The sequence below is a fragment of the Artemia sp. Qi Xiang Cuo genome, chromosome 5 (genome assembly GCF_049724085.1).
Source record: "Artemia sp. Qi Xiang Cuo chromosome 5, ASM4972408v1, whole genome shotgun sequence".
Taxonomy (NCBI): Eukaryota; Metazoa; Arthropoda; class Branchiopoda; order Anostraca; family Artemiidae; genus Artemia; species Artemia sp. Qi Xiang Cuo.
Genome location: NC_142798.1, coordinates 50,075,994 through 50,097,034, shown reverse-complemented (window position 1 = coordinate 50,097,034; position 21,041 = coordinate 50,075,994).

The window sequence follows — 21,041 nt, the reverse complement described above, 5'->3', positions numbered from 1 at the left end:
TTTCCCGAGGGAAAGCAATGATATAATTTTCAAAGAAAATGTCTTGGTTCGAAAATCTAAAGAGTCTAAGAGAAGAACACTAATCGCTAATTTAGTTCACATACGTTACGTATTGTAATGAGTGAAAAGAGTTGAAAAAAATCGCAAAATGTTTCTTAACTGGTTTTGCACTGAGTCGCTTTGTATATGTTGTAGTAAGTTGCATGAGTGTAATTTCAGCATTTCGATTTGGGGGCAAGAGGGGGTCCACATTTGGGGGGTCTGGGATACCCATCAGGGGAAAGAGGGGGTTCCGAGGAAAATTTTTGGAAAATACAAGCGTAAACTTGTTTTTAAGCTGTCTGAAAACTTATTTTGAGAGATTGTTTTATAATGGATGCCACACATTAACAGTGAAAAAAATGTGGCGAGAGCCTTCCCGAAGCCCTCAATAGCACATTTTCCTTCAATTGGAAACAAAGGGAAGTTGCTAATTAGCAAAGAGGCTGCACAGTTAATTTGAAAAACATTACACAATACATAATAAACAATACAAACATCAGACAAACATAATATTAATTTGGCAGTCCTGCTACCACACCCGACTAGTAGTGGAGGCTAACTGGCGGATTCTTGGCAACCGGTGTGCATGGCGTGCACCAGCCATAGGCATCCCTAGCATCTCAATGAGAAACACAACATCGTGACCTAACCGTGACAGATGGGTGGCAACGACTCTGTATACCTGTCTTTGACAGATACTGGCCAATACACAGAAGAGGTACCGTTTGGAATTGGGGACCAGAGAGTTAAACATATGGAAATAGAAAACAATATTAATGTAAATCTTACATCTACACTATCGCCGGCAAACGATTCCCGGTGGCTCCAGTGACCCCGGATAAAAGTCAGCAAGCGAGCCCTCTATGTAAACGACGGCAATACCTCAGCGTAGGGTTCTGGAATATTTACTCAATGAAGTGGTTGACAACAAGAGCATTTATTGCGGGAGAATCCTAACGTCCTTGGCATACCTGAAATGAGAGTGAACGAAGCCATAAAAAATGAACTTTTATTTACTCCTGATGAACAGGGCCCCCTTCACTTCTTTAATTCCCGTCCAGGCGATGGTGCGGGTCAATCCAGTGTAAGACTTCTCCTGGATAACAGAGCCGACATCAGCCTCTGAAAATGACAAGCTGTATCCCCATAATTGGGTGTGGTATCATTTAAGAGCCACTTATTCAGCATCACTGTTATTGTCACCTATGGTCTCGCAAGAATTTCCAAAGAATTCATAACTAACAAATTCTCTGATAGGCTAAGTAAGTTGGGTAGATCCATATGAAGGCGTGAAATGCCGATCATTGCAGGCAATTTAAACGCCAACGTCGATAGCCGTGAAGCCAACAATGAATAGATTGAAGGTAAATTTGGATTCAACGATAAATGTGAGTGAGAGAGAAGTCTCGTGGAGTTTGATCAACAATCCGTTGCACAGGATTACCTGGGGATCCAGAGATGCAAGGATACGATCTTAACCCGACTACGTTTGTATAGATAGGCGCTGGAAAAGCTCTATTATGAATTGTACAGCCTTTAGAGGCACTGACATTGCCTCCAAAAACGGAACCGACCACACACTAGTGAATTTTATCCTAGCCCTCAAACTACCAGCGCAAAAGAGTCATTCTCCTCCAAAGGTACGATGTAGGACGCCTCAAATAACAAACGAATCCTAGAACAACTCTGCTTACAGCTTTCTAATCGGTTTAGCATCTTAGCTCTGGATCCTGGCTCTAGGTTAACGAGCAATATCGAGAACTAATGGAGCTCAATCTAAGAAAATTTGAAAGAGGCAGCCGAAAAGATGCTTGGGAGAAGAATACGACATCACAAAAAATGGATCTCTGATGGGTAAGATCAGCCAGCGCCGAAGAATCACAAAGCCCTTAGAATTGACTGGATCCCAAGAAAAATCTTTAAAGCTGCCCAAAGCCTAGGTCCACGGCTTCATGATCTTTCCACTGCGATTTACACGCAAGAATCATTCCCTCAGGATCGACGAGACTTGGCTATTATCCCTATATTCAAGAAGGATGAAAGAACTGAATGCGAAAAACTACCGCGGTATGTCCCTAATTAACATAGCTGCGAAGATCATTCTTATTGTTCTCCTGAATTGCTCCAGATCTGGAAGAAACCTGAAAAACCAACCCAACTAAGTAGTATTCAGAATAGGCATAAGATGTACCAATCAGCTCTTCATGCTGAGACAGATACTTAAACATAGGGACAAACATCAACAAACAACTACAGCAGTCTTCATCGATCTTGTCACTGCGTTCGACTTGCTGTCTGTTTTGGGATTTGAATGATATTGCTGGAAGATGGAGTACCACCCAAAAGTTGCTGAATCCACGCATGCTACAAGCACAAATGAGTCTGTATCCCAGTCAACGGGGAGCTTTTGTCTTTGTCCACTATTGAATTACGTGTGAAACAAGGCTGTATCCTCTTCTTAGAGCTTTTCAACTTTTTAAGGGACTGGATTTTGAGGAAAGTTAGGCAAGGCTGCGTTGGAATTTACATAAGCTCGGATTTCAACCATCGCCGATTTGGACTAAGCGGAACAAGCTTTACTCCTATGTAGTTCTTCCCTAAAAACGCAAAACATGTTCCAGAGAGTATCTGTAGTAGCTGCTCCCATGGGATTAAAGATCAGTTTTGAGAAGACAACGGCGGTGACCGACGATGAATCCTTCTAACTACTAATACTGAACTAAACCATTTCCAAATTCAACTAGTCAATCAATTTAAACAGCTAGGCTCAGTCACATACATTAATGGTAGATGTAGTGATGAAATCATTGCCAGCATATCACTAGCCTCCTCTGTCTTTTCACAATTGCGAGGATTGCTCTAGAAAAGGAGGGAGATTAGTATTACGAGGAAAAGCCATGTGTAGGAATCCTTTGTTTGCTCTGTCCTCCTATACGGATGCCAAATATGGCCAATAAAAGTATCCAAAATTAAAGCTCCGAATTCATTTGGCCATAGGTGCACAAGGCACAAACTCGGACCGAACCTACGTGACCGAGTCCCGAATAAAAAAGTAAGACAATGTTTCGAGCAGAAGTTTGCCGCCATCATTTGCCGCCTCCGTCACTGATTCAAGTTCTGGCACAAGTAAGTACAATACCATGTCAAACTTCAAATAAAACTAGCGTTATCAAAATTTTGGTCGTTTCAACGCTAAATTAATTGAAAAATACATAAAATGTACCTCTCAATAGTGTCTATAATCTCCTCACAGTGAAATTATCTGCCAAAGAGTATGGGTAACTTATATAGTTACCCATACTCTTTGGTGTCTATTATCAAACAGTGATCTTTATTATTTTTTTTTTTTTTAAGTCAGGAGGATATAATTTTTTTTTGTTGCAATAATTGGTCACCAATAATTAGTTCATAATTTCAATTTTTCTTAATGCGCTGAGTGTTTTTTATGGCTTTCGGCACTTATTTCTTATCAACCAGTGTTCTAGAAAAAAAGTATATATTTACATTGCCTAGGGATATGTCAAGGAATTAGGGGCCCGTAGTGGTACTGTGACAAATTTTTACGGTTGGCTTGAGATTGTTATATAGGAGTACTTTGAAAAAAAAACGCTGATTGCAATTTAGCATAAAAGCATTTCAATGAACCATTTCTGGCATAAATTCAAACGTTCGGTTAGTTTTGAAAACGGTAGATGCCATGCTGAATTAAGTACTATATACCCATGTACTGTTTAGTTTTAAAACTCATTCTAGCCGTTTCTCGAGGCATTTTCCGCCTTTGCTTTTAAATTTAAGCAGAAGAGAAGGACTGAAAAATAATTTTCGATAGTTAAAAAGTACATATAACGATTTCAAGTAATGACGCCTATCTAGCATGAATGCCTATTTGGAGGATGGGGGATAGTTATTCCCCCTAGAAATGTTTGTAAAATACCTTTATATTCAAGTTTCCATTGAGCAAAATCAAAAAAATTAAAATTTCTCTTTCCTAAATTTTTAAAATTACTTTGCATCTTCATTAAAAAATAGCAAAAAAATAAAATAAAAAATAAAATGAAAATATCCGTCGCATTTTCGTTTCTTCATCGGACAAAATGAAAATTCTCTCTCTTAAATTTTGAAAAGCACTTAATTTGTATCTTCATTTTAAAAAAGCTGTCATATTTTCAGTTTTTTTTATTGAACAAAAGCGAAAAAAATTGATGTTTCTTAAATTTCGAAAAGCACTTTGCTTGCATCTTCATTTAGAAAAAAAGAAAAAGACAGAACGAACATTTAAACAATGACTCGTGATCCAAATTAGAGTCTTTCTTTTTGCTGTAAGATTCTTCTGTTATATCAAAATATTACCTTTTCATGTTTTGAACTTCCATTGATGTGACTAAATACTAAAATCTGCTGTAGGCCGCATCAAAAGTGGCTTATATCAGCCGTAAAATTTGACTGTTGTGTATAGCCTGTAAGTGTAAGTGTTGTAAGTGTAAGCCTTGTAAGTGTATAGCCTAGTAGAAGAATCATCATTTATGATACCTTGCGATGATGGAGTGGAAATGTCCGCGGTCTCTAATAGTAGATTTGACGGTTCAATCCCACGTGTCGCAAGGAAGTGCGTGTTGCATATAGAGGGTACAAATAAATGATTATTATAATAAAGCTTCAACTTAATTCTTTTACTTAAATTCGACATTCCTTTTTTTCCATTTTTTTTAGACAACTTCTTCAGCGAAAACAATTTTCCAATCAAATAGTTCGTGGTAACGAACTGTAAGTAAGGAGCGACCCGGCTCAATGGTAACCGAAACTCTAGAAAACGGGTTTTTGATACCAATTTGGCTGATTTTCGAAAAAAGGGGGAAAACCCCCTAAAAGTTATAGAACCTTAATGAAAATCACACCATCATATTCAGTTAATCAGAGAACCCTACTGTACAGGTTTCGAGCTCCTATCTACAAAAATGTGGAATTTTGCATTTTTTGCCAGAAGAAAGATCACGGATGCGTGTTAATTTGTTTTTGTTTTTTTTTGTTTTGTTTTTTCCCAGGGGTGATCATATCGACCCAGTGGTCCTAGAATGTCGTGGGAGGACTCATTGGAACGGAAATTAAAAGTTCTAGTGCCCTTTTTAAGTGACCAAAATAAATGGGGGGCAACTAGGCCCCCTCCCACGCTCATTTTTGCCCCAAAGTCAGCTGATCCAAATTTTGAGATAGCCATTTTGTTCAGCATGGTTGAAAATATGATAACTATGTCCTTTAGGATGACTTACTCCCCCGAAGTTCCCGGGGGGAGGGCTGAAAGTTGTGAACTTTACCCACTGTTAACATATAGTATTGGTTATTAGGAAGTATACAGACGTTTTCGGGGGTTATTTGGGAAGATCTTTCCATGAAGGAAGTTTTCATGAGGGAAGGGACATTGCTATGAAGGGGGCGCCGGATTTCCCAACATTATTTAAAAAAAAGATAAGAAATTATATATAAAAAAACAAGTTTTTCAACTGAAAATAAGGAGTAACATCAAAAGTTAAAACGAACAGAAAATATTAAGTATATGATTCGGTTCACCCCCTAGTCAATACCTCGCTCTTTAAGCCAAAGATTTTTTGGTATTTTCATAAGAGCTATTTATTCTAAATAACGGCCTTTGGGATTAAGGGGTCATTTTTAAAGAATTGGAACAAAATTCAAACTTTAGCTTAAAGAGCGAGGTATTGACTAGGTGGTGAGCCCCCTAATATACATATTAAAAATATATGAATATAGAAGTTTGTTACGTAAGTTAATTCGTAAGTTACGTATATTTATTACTAATAAAACGTTCGTAAATAAAATTAAACAAGTCTCGAGAAAGCCATTTAACCAAATAAAAGCAAAATTAATATGCAAATTTTTGTTTTAATTATTCATGCACGGTGAGCCAAAATCAAAACCTGCATTAATTCAAAAACGTTCAAAAATTAAATAAAAAAACAAGTTTTTTTTTTAACTGAAAGTAAGGAGCAACATTAAAACTTAAAATAAATAGAAATTATTCCGTATATGAAGGGGGATGTCCCCACCTCAGCGCCTCGCTCTTTACGCTAAAGTTTGACCTTCTGGCAACTCTTATTTTTTTTAAACAATAAAAAACTTTAGCGTAAAGAGCGAGGCGTTGAGGAGAATTTTGATAATAACAGGTTCATAGAAGAATTTGCTTTTTATGCTGATTCTAAATATATAAAGTTAATTAAGTTTAATGTTACCCATCAAAATACAAGCCTTCGAAAATTTGCCTGATTTTCGAAAAAGGAGGGAAACACCCCAAAACGTTAAGTGACCTTAATGAAAATCACACCATCAGATTCAGTATTTCAGAGAATCCTACTGTAAGAGTTTCAAACTCCTATATACAAAAATTTGGAATTTTGTATGTTAACCAGAAGAAAGATCCTGGATGCGTTTTTGTTTTTTGTTTGTCTCAGGGGTGATCGTATCGAACGGGTGATCCTAGAAGATCAGGAGAGGGCTCATTTGTTCAGAATTCAAAACTTCTAGCGCCTTTTTTAAGTGACCAAACAGACTGGAGGGCAACTAGCCCCCCTCCCACGCATCTATTCCACGAAGTCATTCGATCAAAATTTTGAGGTGGCCAGTTGATTTAGCATAGTTAAAAGGTCCAATAATTATGTCTTTGAGGATGACATGCCCCCCTCCCCATAGTCCTTGTGGCAAGGGCTGTAAGTTTCGCAATTTGCCCATTATTCACATATGGTATTTGCTATTGGGAAATAAACGGATATTTCTGGGGGTGAGGGGGAGGGTGTTTTCTGCAGGGGGGAGGGGGTCTATGGGATAGTTTATCTTGGGGAGGGAAGTTTTCGAGGGTAATTACCAGTAGGAAGGGCATAATGAATATGGAACGAACACCGTGCTGCCATCTACAATTGAGTCTAACTCCGAACGGGACTCCATATATGGGCATAGAATCCCTCGAGGGGAGAGGATTTCCGAGAAATTGATTTCGTAATCGAGGGGGAGAGGATTACCGAGAAATTGATTTCGTAATCAAAGGGGAGAGGATTTCCAAGAAATTGATTGCGTAACCTAACCTATCATGAGGTCCGAACGGGGGTCCATATATGGGCATAGAATCCCTCGAGGGGAGAGGATTTCCGAGAAATTGATTGCGTAATCGAAGGAGAGAGGATTTCCGAGAAATTGATTGCGTAATCGACTAGGGGAAGTGAATTTCTGAGAAATTGATCACATAATCTCCCGGACCTATATAATTTATGTATGTTTTTATGGTTTTTCTCACTTGAATAAACATGGTTTTTCTCACTTTTATGGATGTTTCTTCGATGGTTATGAGTGTTTGTCAAGTTATTTGTTGTTTTTCGTGGATGTCAACAGCACTTTATGAATTTTTTTATGGTTTTTGTCACTGATAAAAAAAAATGGATATTTCTCACTTTGATGTATTTTCATGGTTTATTAATATCTAATGGTTGATGTCAAGGGCGATTTATTTGTTGTTGTTGTTTGGCCAAGTGTAATGACACGAGGGGTGATTTACATAATCAGTGTGGAATGTATTGATCTCGGACAAGTGATTTTCCAATAAATTGATTGCGTAATCGACTAGGACAAGTGAATTTCCGACAAATTGATTACATAATCAGTGGGGGGAATTCTATTGATTCAGGAACGGGAACCTAACCTAACTCTGAATATTATGATGAATATGTTCTAAGAGAAGAGAAAAAGCGGCCATTTAAGAGACAACATAACAGGTCATTCTACGGAAAGGATTTTAAACAACGAAAACCGTGGTGGAAGAGTTCTCATATATCATTTAACGATAAATCTAATTATTGATATGTATATTGAGTTTTATATTTAATCATAGAATAAATTTGTTTGTATTATTTTAATTTTCTCATACTAGATATATATATAGAGTAAGGATATCATCAGACTTCTGTGCATGAATAGTTCAGTTTGATTAGATCACTCCGTAGAGTATTATCAGTCCACAGCCAAGTTTTCTATCAAAGATAACAAAAAATAATTCATCCTTCTAATCTTTATTCTTTTGAAATATTAATATTTACACTCTTTTTAAATAAACAATGTCCGGTTCAATTATCTGAATGTCATCGTCACCATCCTCAATTATATCTACCAGAGGGGATGGTATACATTTAATCTCAACCTCCGGTTCATCATTTACCATTATATTGTTCAAAGGGGGCATCTCTTGAAATAGATCTTCACGTAGTCTTATAGGAAGACGATGAGCAGACAACCGCTCATCGTCTTCAATACACATTCTTCCAGAAGGCCCCCTCCTCACTAGATAATCTGATGTGTATGATAATCCTAGAGATATATAATGGATTTCCATTACATCATCACTATCATCAGACATATAGTGGATTTCCTTTACTTCATCACTATCATCTATGCTTGTATTACACAAAAGAACCTCCTCCTCAAGCGTGAGGTCCCACTCACTCCATACATCCTAAAAAGATTGAGAACACTATCATCAAAACTAGAGTTTACAGTCAAAAACCTTTATTAGTTCAGATTTTACGGGAATAGTTTATTTTCGAACCAAAACTGGATTTTTTTTCTAACCAAAGTTTCACATTTGGGCCAGAGAAATGTATTTTCCATAATTTTCTTACAAAAACTAGAGTTTATGGTCAAAACCTTTATTAGTTCAGATTTTACGGAAACAGTTTATTTTCAAATCAAAACTGGATTTTTTTTTCTAACCAAAGTTTCACATTTGGGCCAGAGAAATGTATTTTCCATAAATATCTTACAAAAAAACTAGATTTTACGGTCAAAAACCTTTATTAGTTCAGATTTTACAGAAATAGTTTATTTTCGAACCAAAACTGGACTTTTTTTTCTAACCAAAGTTTCACATTTGAGTCAAAGAAATATACTTTCCATAATTTTCTAACAAAAAAAAACTAGATTTTACGGTCAAAACCTTTATTAGTTCAGATTTTACAGAAATAGTTTATTTTCGAACCAAAACTGGACTTTTTTTTCTAACCAAAGTTTCACATTTGGGCCAAAGAAATGTATTTTCCATAATTTTCTTACAAAAAACTAGAGTTTACGGTCAAAAACCTTTATTAGTTCAGATTTTACGGGAATAGTTTATTTTCGAACCAAAACTGGTTTTTTTTCTAACCAAAGTTTCACATTTGGGCCAAAGAAATGTATTTTCCATAATTTTCTTACAAAAACTTAGAGTTTACGGTCAAAACCTTTATTAGTTCTGATTTTATGGAAACAGTTTATTTTCAAATCAAAACTGGATTTTATTTTTCTAACCAAAGTTTCACATTTCGGCCAGAGAAATGTATTTTCCATAATTTTCTTACAAGAAACTAGAGTTTACGGTCAAAACCTTTATTAGTTCAGATTTTACGGGAATAGTTTATTTTCGAACCAAAACAGGATTTTTTCTAACCAAAGTTTCACATTTAGGCCAGAGAAATGTATTTTCCATAATTTTCTTACAAAAAACTAGAGTTTACGATCAAAACCCTTATTAGTTCTGATTTTACGGAAACAGTTTATTTTCAAATCAAAACTGGATTTTTTTTTTCTAACCAAAGTTTTACATTTGGGCCAGAGAAATGTATTTTCAATAATTTTCTTACAAAAAACTAGAGTTTACAGTCAAAAACCCTTATTAGTTCAGATTTTACGGGAATAGTTTATTTTCGAACCAAAACTGGATTTTTTTTTTCTAACCAAAGTTTCACATTTGGGCCAGCGAAATGTATTTTTCATAAATTTCTTACAAAAAACTAGAGTTTACGGTCAAAACCTTTATTAGTTCAGATTTTACGGAAATAGTTTATTTTCGAACCAAAACTGGATTTTTTTTTTATAACCAAAGTTTCACATTTGGGCCAGAGAAATGTATTTTCCATAATTTTCTTACAAAAAAACTAGATTTTACGGTCCATCCAAGAAACATCCATAAAAGTGATGAAAAACAAATGATAAACGGAGATTTTTGGTCGTAACGAACGCCAAAATTAAACAAGTGAGAGAGACAAACAAGGTTAAAATAATTGACCCCGAGTGAACTTAGAATATATAGCCTCATATGAAGGTGCAAATGTGTTTAAGAATCGAAATATTGTTAATTTTTAAACTTCTAAATATGAAAAGAGAGAGAGAGAGAGAGAGAGAGAGAGAGGTAGGGGTACATATAAAAATGCATTAGAATCTTTCGCAATGATATGACGCTGTTGGTGGGCTAAGAATACAAATACCCACTTAAAGCGATGAAAAACAAATGATAAACGGAGATTTTTGGTCGTAACGAACGCCAAAATTAAACAAGTGAGAGAGATAAACAAGTCTAAAATAATTGGCCCCGAGCGACCTTAGAAGATATAGCCTCCTTTGAAGGTGCAATTGTCTTTAAGAATCGACATATTATTAATGTTTAAACTTCTACGTATGACAAGAGAGAGAGAAAGATAGAGAGAGAGAGATAGGGGTACTTATCAACATGCATTATAATCTTTCGCAATGACTTGATGCTGTTGGTGGGCTAAGAACACAAATACTCACTTAAAGCGATGAAAAACAAATGATAAAAGAAATGTATTTTCCATAATTTTCCTACAAAAACTAGAGTTTACGGTCAAAAACGTTTATTAGTTCAGATTTTACGGAAATTGTTTATTTCGAAACAAAATTGGACTTTTTTTGTTAGAGTGACAAAAACTTTTTTTTCCAAAAAGGATATTTCTCAACTATAAGTAAAGAGCTGCTACACTAAATCAAAGACGAGCAGAAATAATAACGAATAATTGTTCAAACGTAAATTTTCTTTAAACTTATGTCTAATGATATACTTGTTAGTGACAAAAACTTTTTTTCCACAAAGCACATTTTTCAACTAAAAGTAAAGAGCTGCTACGCTAAATCAAAGACGAACAGAAATAATAACGAATAATTGTTCACTTAAATTTTCTGTAAACTTATGTCTAAAGATATACTTGTTAGTGACAAAAACTTTTTTTCCACAAAGGACATTTTTCAACTAAAATTAAAGAGCTGCTACACTAAATCAAAGACGAGCAGAAATAATAACGAATAATTGTTCAAACTTAAATTTTCTGTAAACTTATGTCTAATGATATGCTTATTAGAGTGACAAAAACTTTTTTCCACACACGTTCTTTTTCAACTAAAAGTAAAGAGCTGGTAAACTAAATCAAAGACGAGCAGAAGTAATAACAAATAATTGTTCAAACGTAAATTTTCTTTAAACTCATGTCTAATGATATACTGGTTAGTGACAAAAACTTTTTTCAACAAGAGGATATTTTTCAGAGAAAAGTAAAGAGCATTTAGAAATATTTAAAAAAGCTTCTAAAGTACTATTTCAGGATTTTTTTTTGTAAATTTACCGGAAATCTAAACCCGCTGAAATTTTCCCTGAAGATTTCCACTAAAATTCTCAAAAATTCTATCATGTCTTAAAAAGCTATTTAAACTTACATCGGCCATTGAAGAATCGAGGACTTCATTTGAGGTATTCATCACTTTTTTCAATCTTTATTTCAACCTGCACTGGAGTTAAAACCTTCAAACATCTAATAATATACAGTAATAACGGCATATTACCTTTCGTTAATCAAACGAAAATCATAAGGAAGAGGAATCTAGACAAGTCACTGTCCCATTCATCATTTAACCCCTTTGGGAGAGTTTTCGAGCAGAAATAGACATATTTCATCATTTTCTATGTCTTAGCGCTTTAGAAAAATACGTAAAATTTTAAACATTAACAATCTGTCGATTCTTAAAGACAATTGCACCTTCAAAGGAGGTTATATCTTCTAAGGTCGCTCGGGGGCCAATTATTTTAACCTTGTTTATCTCTCTCACTTGTTTAATTTTGGCGTTCGTTACGACCAAAAATCTCCGTTTATCATTTGTTTTTCATCACTTTTATGGATGTTTCTTGGATGGACCGTAAAATCTAGTTTTTTGTAAGAAAATTATGCAAAACACATTTCTCTGGCCCAAATGTGAAACTTTGGTTATAAAAAAAAATCCAGTTTTGTTTCGAAAATAAACTATTTCCGTAAAATATGAACTAATAAATTTTTTGACCGTAAACTCTAGTTTCTTGTAAGAAAATTGTTAAAAATAAATTTCTCTGGCCGAAATTTTAAACTTTGGTTAGAAAAAAAAAATCCAGTTTTGGTTCGAAAATAAACTATTTCCGTAAAATCTGAACTAATTAGGGTTTTTGACTATAAACTCTAGTTTTTTGTAAGAAAATTATGAAAAATACATTTCTCCGGCCCAAATGTGAAACTTTGGTTAGAAAAAAAAAATCCAGTTTTGATTTGAAAATAAACTGTTTCCGTAAAATCAGAACTAATAAGGGCTTTGACCGTAAACTCTAGTTTTTTGTAAGAAAATTACGGAAAATACATTTCTTTGGCCCAAATGTGAAACTTTGGTTAGAAAAAAAATCCTGTTTTGGTTCGAAAATAAACTATTCCCGTAAAATTAGAACTAATAAAGGTTGTTGACCGTAAACTCTAGTTTTTGTAAGAAAATTATGGAAAATATATTTCTCTGGCCTAAATGTGAAACTTTGGTTATAAAAAAAAATCCAGTTTTGATTTGAAAATAAATTGTTTCCGTAAAATCAGAACTAATAAAGGTTTTGAACGTAAATTCTAGTTTTTTTGTAAGAAATCTATAGAAAATATATTTCTTTGGCCCAAATGTGAAACTTTGGTTAGAAAAAAAACCAGTTTTGGTTCGAAAATAAACTATTCCCGTTAAATCTGAGGTAATAAAGGTTTTTGACCGTAAACTCTAGTTTTTTGTAAGAAAATTATGGAAAATACATTTCTTTGGCCCAAATGTGAAACTTTGGTTAGAAAAAAGTCCAGTTTTGGTTCGAAAATAAACTATTTCAGTAAAATCTGAACTAATAAAGGTTTTGACCGTAAAATCTGTTTTTTTTGTAAGAAAATTATGGAAAATACATTTCTCTGACTCAAATGTGAAACTTTGGTTAGAAAAAAAAAGTCCAGTTTTTGTTAGAAAATAAAGTATTTCTGTAAAATCTGAACTAATAAAGGTTTTTGACCGTAAACTCTAGTTTTTTGTAAGAAAATTAGGGAAAATACATTTCTCTGGCCCAAATGTGAAACTTTGGCTAGAAAAAAAATCCAGTTTTGATTTGAAAATAAACTGTTTCCGTAAAATCAAAACTAATAAAGGTTTTGACCGTACACTCTAGTTTTTGTAAGAAAATTATGGAAAATACATTTCTCTGGCCCAAATGTGAAACTTTGGTTATAAAAAAAAAAATCCAGTTTTGGTTCGAAAATTAACTATTCCTGTAAAATCTGAACTAATAAAGGTTTTTGACTATAAACTGTAGTTTTTGATCATAGTTTTCTCAATCTTTTTAGGATGTATGGAGCGAGTGGGACCTCACGCTTGAGGAGGAGCTTCTTTTGTGTAATACAAGCATAGATGATAGTGATGAAGTAAAGGAAATCCACTATATGTCTGATGATAGTGATGATGTAATGGAAATCCATTATACATCTCTAGGATTATCATACACATCAGATGATATAGTGAGGAGGGGGCCTTCTGGAAGAATGTGTATTGAAGACGATGAGCGGTTTTCTGCTCATCGTCTTCCTATAAGAGTACGTGAAGATTTATTTCAAGAGATGCCCCCTTTGAACAATATAACGGTAAATGATGAACCGAAGGTTGAGATTGAATGTATACCATCCGCTCTGGTAGATATAATGGAAGTGGAGGATGGTGACGATGATATTCAGATAATTCAACCGGACATAGTTTATTTAAAAGGCATTGTAAATATTAATATTTCAAAACAATAAAGATTAGAAGAATGAATTATTTTTTGTTATCTTTGATAGAAAACTTGGCTGTGGACTGATAATACTCTATGGAGTGATCTAATCAAACTGAACTATTCATGCACAGAAGTCTCTGATGATATCCTTACTCTATATAAATATCTAGTATGTGAAAATTAAAATAATACAAACAAATTTATTGTATGATTACAATATAAAACTCATTATACATATCAATTATTAGATTTATCGTTAAATCATATATGAGAACTCTTCCACCACGGTTTTCGTTGTTTAAAATCCTTTCCATAGAATGACCTCTTATGTTGTCTCTTAAAAGTCCACTTTTTCTCTTCTCTTAGAACATATTCATCATAATATTCAGAGTTAGGTTAGGTTCCCGTTCCTGAATCAATAAAATCCCCCCCACTGATTATGTAATCAATTTCTCGGAAATTCACTTGTCCTAGTCGATTACGCAATCAATTTCTTGGAAATTCACTTGTCCTAGATCAATATATTCCACACTGATTATGTAAATCACCCCTCGTGTCATTACACTTGGCCAAACAACAACAACAACTAAATCGACCTTTACCTCATTAGACATTAATAAACCATGAAAATACATCAAAGTGAGAAAAATCCTGTTTTTCAATCTCAGTGACAAAAACCATAAAAACATGCATAAAGTGCTGTTGACATCCATGAAAAACAACAAATAAATTGATAAACACTCATAACCATCCAAGAAACATCCATAAAAGTGAGAAAAACCATGTTTTTTCATTCTCAGTGACAAAAACCATGAAAACATGCATAAATTATATAGGCCCGGGATATTATGTGATCAATTTCTCAGAAATTTAGTTCCCCTTCGATTACGCAATCAATTTCTCTGAAATCCTCTCCCCTTCGATTACGCAATCAATTTCTCGGAAATCCTCTTCCCTCGAGGGATTCTATGCCCATATATGGACCCTCGTTCGGACCTCATGATAGGTTAGGTTACGCAATCAATTTCTCGGAAATCCTCTCCCCTTCGATTACGCAATCAATTTCTCGGAAATCCTCTCTCCTTCGATTACGCAATCAATTTCTTGGGAATCCTCTCCCCTCGAAAGATTCTATGCCCATATATGGAGTCCCGTTCGGAGTTAGACTCAATTGTAGATGGCAGCACGGTGTTCGTTCCGTATTCATTATGCCCTTCCTACTATTATCCACGGCAAATTTTAAACGGCGGGAGCGAAAGGGATTTCCTGGCGTGATCTTTAAAGCTGTCATAAATTAAGTAAAAAACATTTTTTCAGCTGAAAGTGAAGAGCAACATTAAAACTTAAAACGAATAGAAATTGTTCAGTATATGAGGGAGCCTGCCCTTTGCTCAACCCTCGCTCTTTACGCCAAAGTTTGACTTCTTGTCTCAATTATTTAAAGACTACTCACGCACAAGAGCCGTTGAATTTGAATGAATCGTATTTATTAAACAACATTGAGACTTTAGCGTAAAGAGCAAGGCTTGAGGAAGGCCCCTCTAATAAATGGAATAATTTCTGTTCGTTTTAATTTTTAATGTTGCTCCTTACTTTTAGTTGAAAAAAAATTGTTTTTTATTATTTAATTCTCTATAAAGATACAGATTTTGGCTTACTATTGATATGCTGAACAAAATTTTGCAACAATTTTTAATAACTTTCCACTCAAAATGCCCTACAGTTTTAAATTTGCAAAGAAGCAGTTTTGGCAATTTGGATACACATAGTTTCTTTTGATTTAATTTTATGTCCTCCCCAACTTTGGCTGAAAGTTTCAACTTAGTACCCTATTTCGTTCCAGAGACATTGCCTCTGTGCCATTTTGACAACCAGGATGCGCTTAAACTCTTTTGATTTATTTCAACAGTAATAGTAGTTGTAGCAGTAGCAGCAGCAAAAGTAGTAGCATCAGCCGTGGTAGAAGTTGTCTCAGTCACAGTGCTAGTAGCAGTAGTAGCAGTCGCAAGGATTTGCAGATGCAAGTAGCCACAGTTGAATGTAGTCGCACTTCCAAGTATTCGAAGTAAAGGTCACAAGTAGTTGCAGTCGTAAGTTTTCAAAATCACAGTGTCAAGTAGTCGCGGTCATAGTCGCAACCATTTGCAGTTGCAGTCATAAGTAGCTGAACACCCAAATAGTTGTTGCAGTCGCATGTAGTCACAATTACGATTCCAAGTATTCGCCGTCACAGTCGTGATTAGTCACAGTTGCAAGTATTCGCAGTCGTAAGTAGTTGCGGTCGAAAGCAGTGACAAGCATTCACAGTAGCAAAAGGTTGTAGTCGTAATCATTCACAGCTGCAGTCATAAATAGTTGCAGTAGCAACAGTGGTAGCAGCAGTAGCAGTGGTAGGGCTAGTTGTAGTAATAGCAGTAGTAGAAGTATTAGTATCTAATCATCAAAATTTCATGATCCCCTCCTCCAAATTATATTGATGTGCACAGAACTGATGAATAGATATATTTATTAAGTCATTAGGCTCTTACAAGAAAATAAATGTAAGGCTATATTTAAAGGTTCAAAGTGGAAGACGAAAATTACAGAAACGTGCATTTGAAATCTTTTAGAAAAGCAATAGTAATAAAGAAACAATAGAGCTATGGATTAGAAGTCCCTTAAAAAAGGAAATGCTCAAAGAAAAAGAAAACGTTTAAAGTTTGTTCATTCTTTATTTGATTAATTTGTATTTTGCACGCAAAAGCTTCCCTTTACTAAAAAGGAAAACAAGGCTTTGAGATTGAAGCATCAAAAGCTTGCTGGAATGTAAAGCTACTATAAGAGCTTTTGTCATCTTATTAGTGTGCTAAAAAAGAAAAACAAAATAAGAAGGAGGAGCTGGGAAATTTGACAAAAATAGCATATATACTGCATTCATGGTATGTATCAGGTGCCACTTAGGCAAGGTTATATTTAACGCGTTCACCCACGCCACTTTTCATCAATGAGTCATCTCACTTGCGCTTCATGTTAACATTTTATATTGATGAGGTGCATCATGAACTTGAGACCATGAAAGGGCAATAATATTGGCTTAATATCCACGTAAAAATTCATTTGCCAAAAACGAAAAGAAGCTTAAAAGGAAAAGCTGAATCACTTCAAGCACGAATGCAATTAAATTCACTAACTGTTGACTCTACGCAGTTTTTTTTTTTTACTAATATACGAGTATACTGTTATAATTTGAACGAGCCTTTTTTAGTAGGGGGAAAGGAATGATATTAGTTATAACAAATTTTCGCAAATAATTATTTGCAATTTTGGAATTCGTCTTTGTGACTTCCTTTTGGCTGTTGCCGACAATGACAACACTGACAAAATATATCCGTGATGAAAAATAAGGTTTTTTTTACACCAAACTAATTGTAACTTAGATTCGATATACACGTGTGTGGGGGTCTTCCTACCCGTAGCCCGCAAAATCTTGATATTTCTTATAATCATGGTTGTCCTAGCAGGGGCAATCTACACGACCCATGGTAACCAAAAATTGAAAAACGCGTTAAAAACGCGTTAAAAACGTCTAGCGAGAAAAATTCCCATCTGTAGCTGATTCAGGATAATGTAATAATTTCGATTAGTCTTAATAATACACAATCCTATCTTGAAAACAAATTTACGGGTATTCCAAAAGCAGTTTGAAACCAGGAGTGCGTTCAGGGGAGGGGGTTACCCAGTTTGACCCCTCCCCCTCTCAAAATTTTCGTTCGACTCATACAAAGGTAACAAAATGCATTAAAAAAAAGTTGTCGCGTTTCGTAGTTTTTTGCACCTCCCCCCCCCCGGCCCATCAAAGACCCTGGATATAGCCCTGTAAGCCTTTGTAAGTATTAAAACCATACTATTAAAATAAAATGCAATTCTTGACAACAAATGCATCTTCATATACATAATGATGTAACACACGTTTCTTTTGACAAGGGATATGATATCATAATATGACATGATAAAATCGTAAAGACAATATAGCACAGTCGTACCTTTTGAAAAGCTACTTCTCTGGGATATGGTATCATACTTGAGCGACTCTGCTCTAAGGTTTCCTGGGGTTCGTTGTTTGCTAGATCCAGCTAAGAAAAAGTCGAAGTTTTTTCCTCTGTGATATATGTCATGGTTGTAGCGATAGCTGCAACCTCTTAAAGGACAAACCACAGCCCATAGTAATAAAATTCAAAAATGCGTTGTAAAACTGGCTGGTTAAAAAAAAAAAAAAAAATGCCATTTGAAGCTGATTCAGGAATGGTAACAATTATCTAGATTAATCTTAACGGTAAAATGTCAAATCGAAAACAAGTTTAGGGGAATTTCGAAAAAAGCCTAAGACTTGAGGCCATATCCAGGGAGGGGGGAGAGTTAGGGAGTTTACACCCCTCTGAAATTTTGTCCTCGTAAAAACGTAACAAAATGCATATAAACGAATTTTTGATACGTTTTAAAGTTTTTTTTGCAACCCTTCCCCCTCCCCAAACAAAAATCCTGGATACGGTAATCCAGCATACAGGAAACTTACAATCCTCTGGCTTGAACAACGTGGAAAAGAACTTTTTTTGCACGGGTAGCTACTTACAAAAGGCACTAGATGTAGCAACATTTTTTCAAATGAGCCGTTGAACATCTCTAAGTTGTTTCGGTGCCCGACTAGTGGCAACAGATAAAAAGAAACAAGAGGAAGAGATGGGAGAAAAATAATCCCTCATAAAAGCCCAGCCTCGTCAGATCTATTGCATAAACTTTCTTTCCTTTTGTCAGGGACAGAGACTTGCAATGATTCAGTCTAAAATCAAAAAGTTTTTGTGTAAATTTCAATAGCTTCTGCTTGACCAAAAACTCATTTTTGTGTACTGCATGTTTCTCTTATTTAATGCACTATCGCATTGTGTACCATAGCCTTGAATCAAATTATGAGGAATAATTATATCCTAGAGATTGTCTACAGTCCGTAGGCTTTATTAAAAGGTGACCAATTTAATGCGTAGTTTGGTTAGTGTACCCTGTTTTGACTCCCGGATCGAGTTAGAATTTTCAGGAAAATTTTCTTCTGCATAGGGCGGGGGGAGGAGTAATTAGAATTTTCTGTTTGAAGAGGATGATAACTCCTCCTTCCCTGGTCCTCACAAAGCAATTTCCACTACGGTTTTCCTTTTTTATGCAAGTCTTCTGACAGGCTTCTTCGATTAGAAATTGTGGACTATTCAGTCAAGACTATCTAGCCCTCTTCCATTTTCTCTGTGCATATGAGGCATATAGAACCATAACCATTATAGTTTGCTGCCGTTTATACATACTGTAGTAGGTCCTTGGATTCAAGCAACTCGATAATTCAGGTCCATATATCAACTTCAATACTCATTCTGAGGTCATAGTCAGCAAAGCTTTTAACTGATGGTGGTAGTTTATGGTGTTTGAAGCACTTTAACACGTGGTATGTTGTGCAGGCGTTAGCACATTACATTCAAATCTGCAGTATGGGGATGAGGACGATAGGTCCGTAGCATTAAAACTTTGATAAGAGAAAGTCTGCAGGTTAAAGGCTTTTCTTATAGAGTTTCCATATAATATGCTTATTTTAGGTATTGTCTTGTATTATTACTGCTATTTATTGACAACCAGATGCCAGTCCTGTTCCTCTTCTCAAAGGTCGGGGTCACCCCAAAACAAAATCCTGCGGACGTGGTGATTATGATTTTACATTTAGTTAAAGCTTGTTTCTATTGAAAATAATTATTTAAATATCTCTGGATCGTCTATTCATTTAGAAGGGACAACTGGCCCAACAAAAATCAATTTTGACGTCTGCGTATTTGCAATGGCACTAAAGTGGCATGATATGCACTTTATGATTCATTACTAACCCCATAAAATCCCTTGGCTTATGCTTACATTGACAAATTTATCAAATTTTAAGATGTTTCAATATTTTAAATTGGGTTGAATGGGATCTAAAGAATATTTTGTTGGTGAGGGGGGATAGTTTGAATTTAGAAGACGGATCACAACTTTTAGGAAAGATTAGGTTGGCGGCCGGCCCCTACTTTTGCCCTAGGTGTAGAAATGTGAATGAGAATCTTATTCATTTTGTAACCGAGTGTGAAGAACTGTTTGAGTTCCGGAATGAATGTTTTGGACAAGGGTCTAGGAGTGAATATTGGTTAATTGAGTGGATGTTTGAGAGGAACGCGTGCGCTATTAAACGGATGTGTAAGTTTCTTCGTTTAGGGATTAAACACAGGGAATAATGTTTGAGGGGATAGTTTGTTAAGGTGTTTAGGAATTAAGTTTTATTATTGTTGTTGTGTCGGTTAAAATGTCGGACCTTATTCTGCTTTTTTTCTTGGTTTGTATTATCTAAAGTTGTATTTTGTTCTTCAAGCTTTGTTTGTAATTGTATTTTTTGTTACTATAGCCTGCAGGTTTTTTGCGATAGAACTTGTCTTATTGCATTGCATTACAAATAATAATACAGGTGAAACCAAAGCAAAGTTTTGACCGAAGGTGATCAATTTACAAGCAGAAATGACCAAACAACGTTGCTATTTGAATTCCAGCTTGTTGTTCGATTAAAGGCGAAATACGTGAAATATTCTGGAATAATAAAAACATTTCTAGTGAATTTTATTATGAACAACAGCGAACTTCCTCAAGTTTCTTCTTTTTTTTTCTTTTTTTTTAATAAATTAGGGTTTATTCATCAACCAAAAATAACAAAATACAAAAACTAAGCTTGTAAAGGAGATCACTACCCTAACTAGGCCTAAAAAAAAACTATGATATAAAAATCACTTATAAGCGACAATACCGCCCCTACTCATTTTAAACTCATCAATTCTCAACATTCAACATATTTAACTTTGTTCTTCTCAATCCATCAACCAAACCAAGGTTGAACAATAAATTTTTTTATAAGCACAATATTGCTGTACAAAGAACCGAAAAAATAGAATTTCCGGAGCTTAGTCTCAAAGTATCAACAGCATTCATTCTCATACCATAAATACTGTCATTTTCATTCTCATACCTTAAAAAAGCTAAAGAAATAAAAAAGAAAAACGGAAGAAGTAGC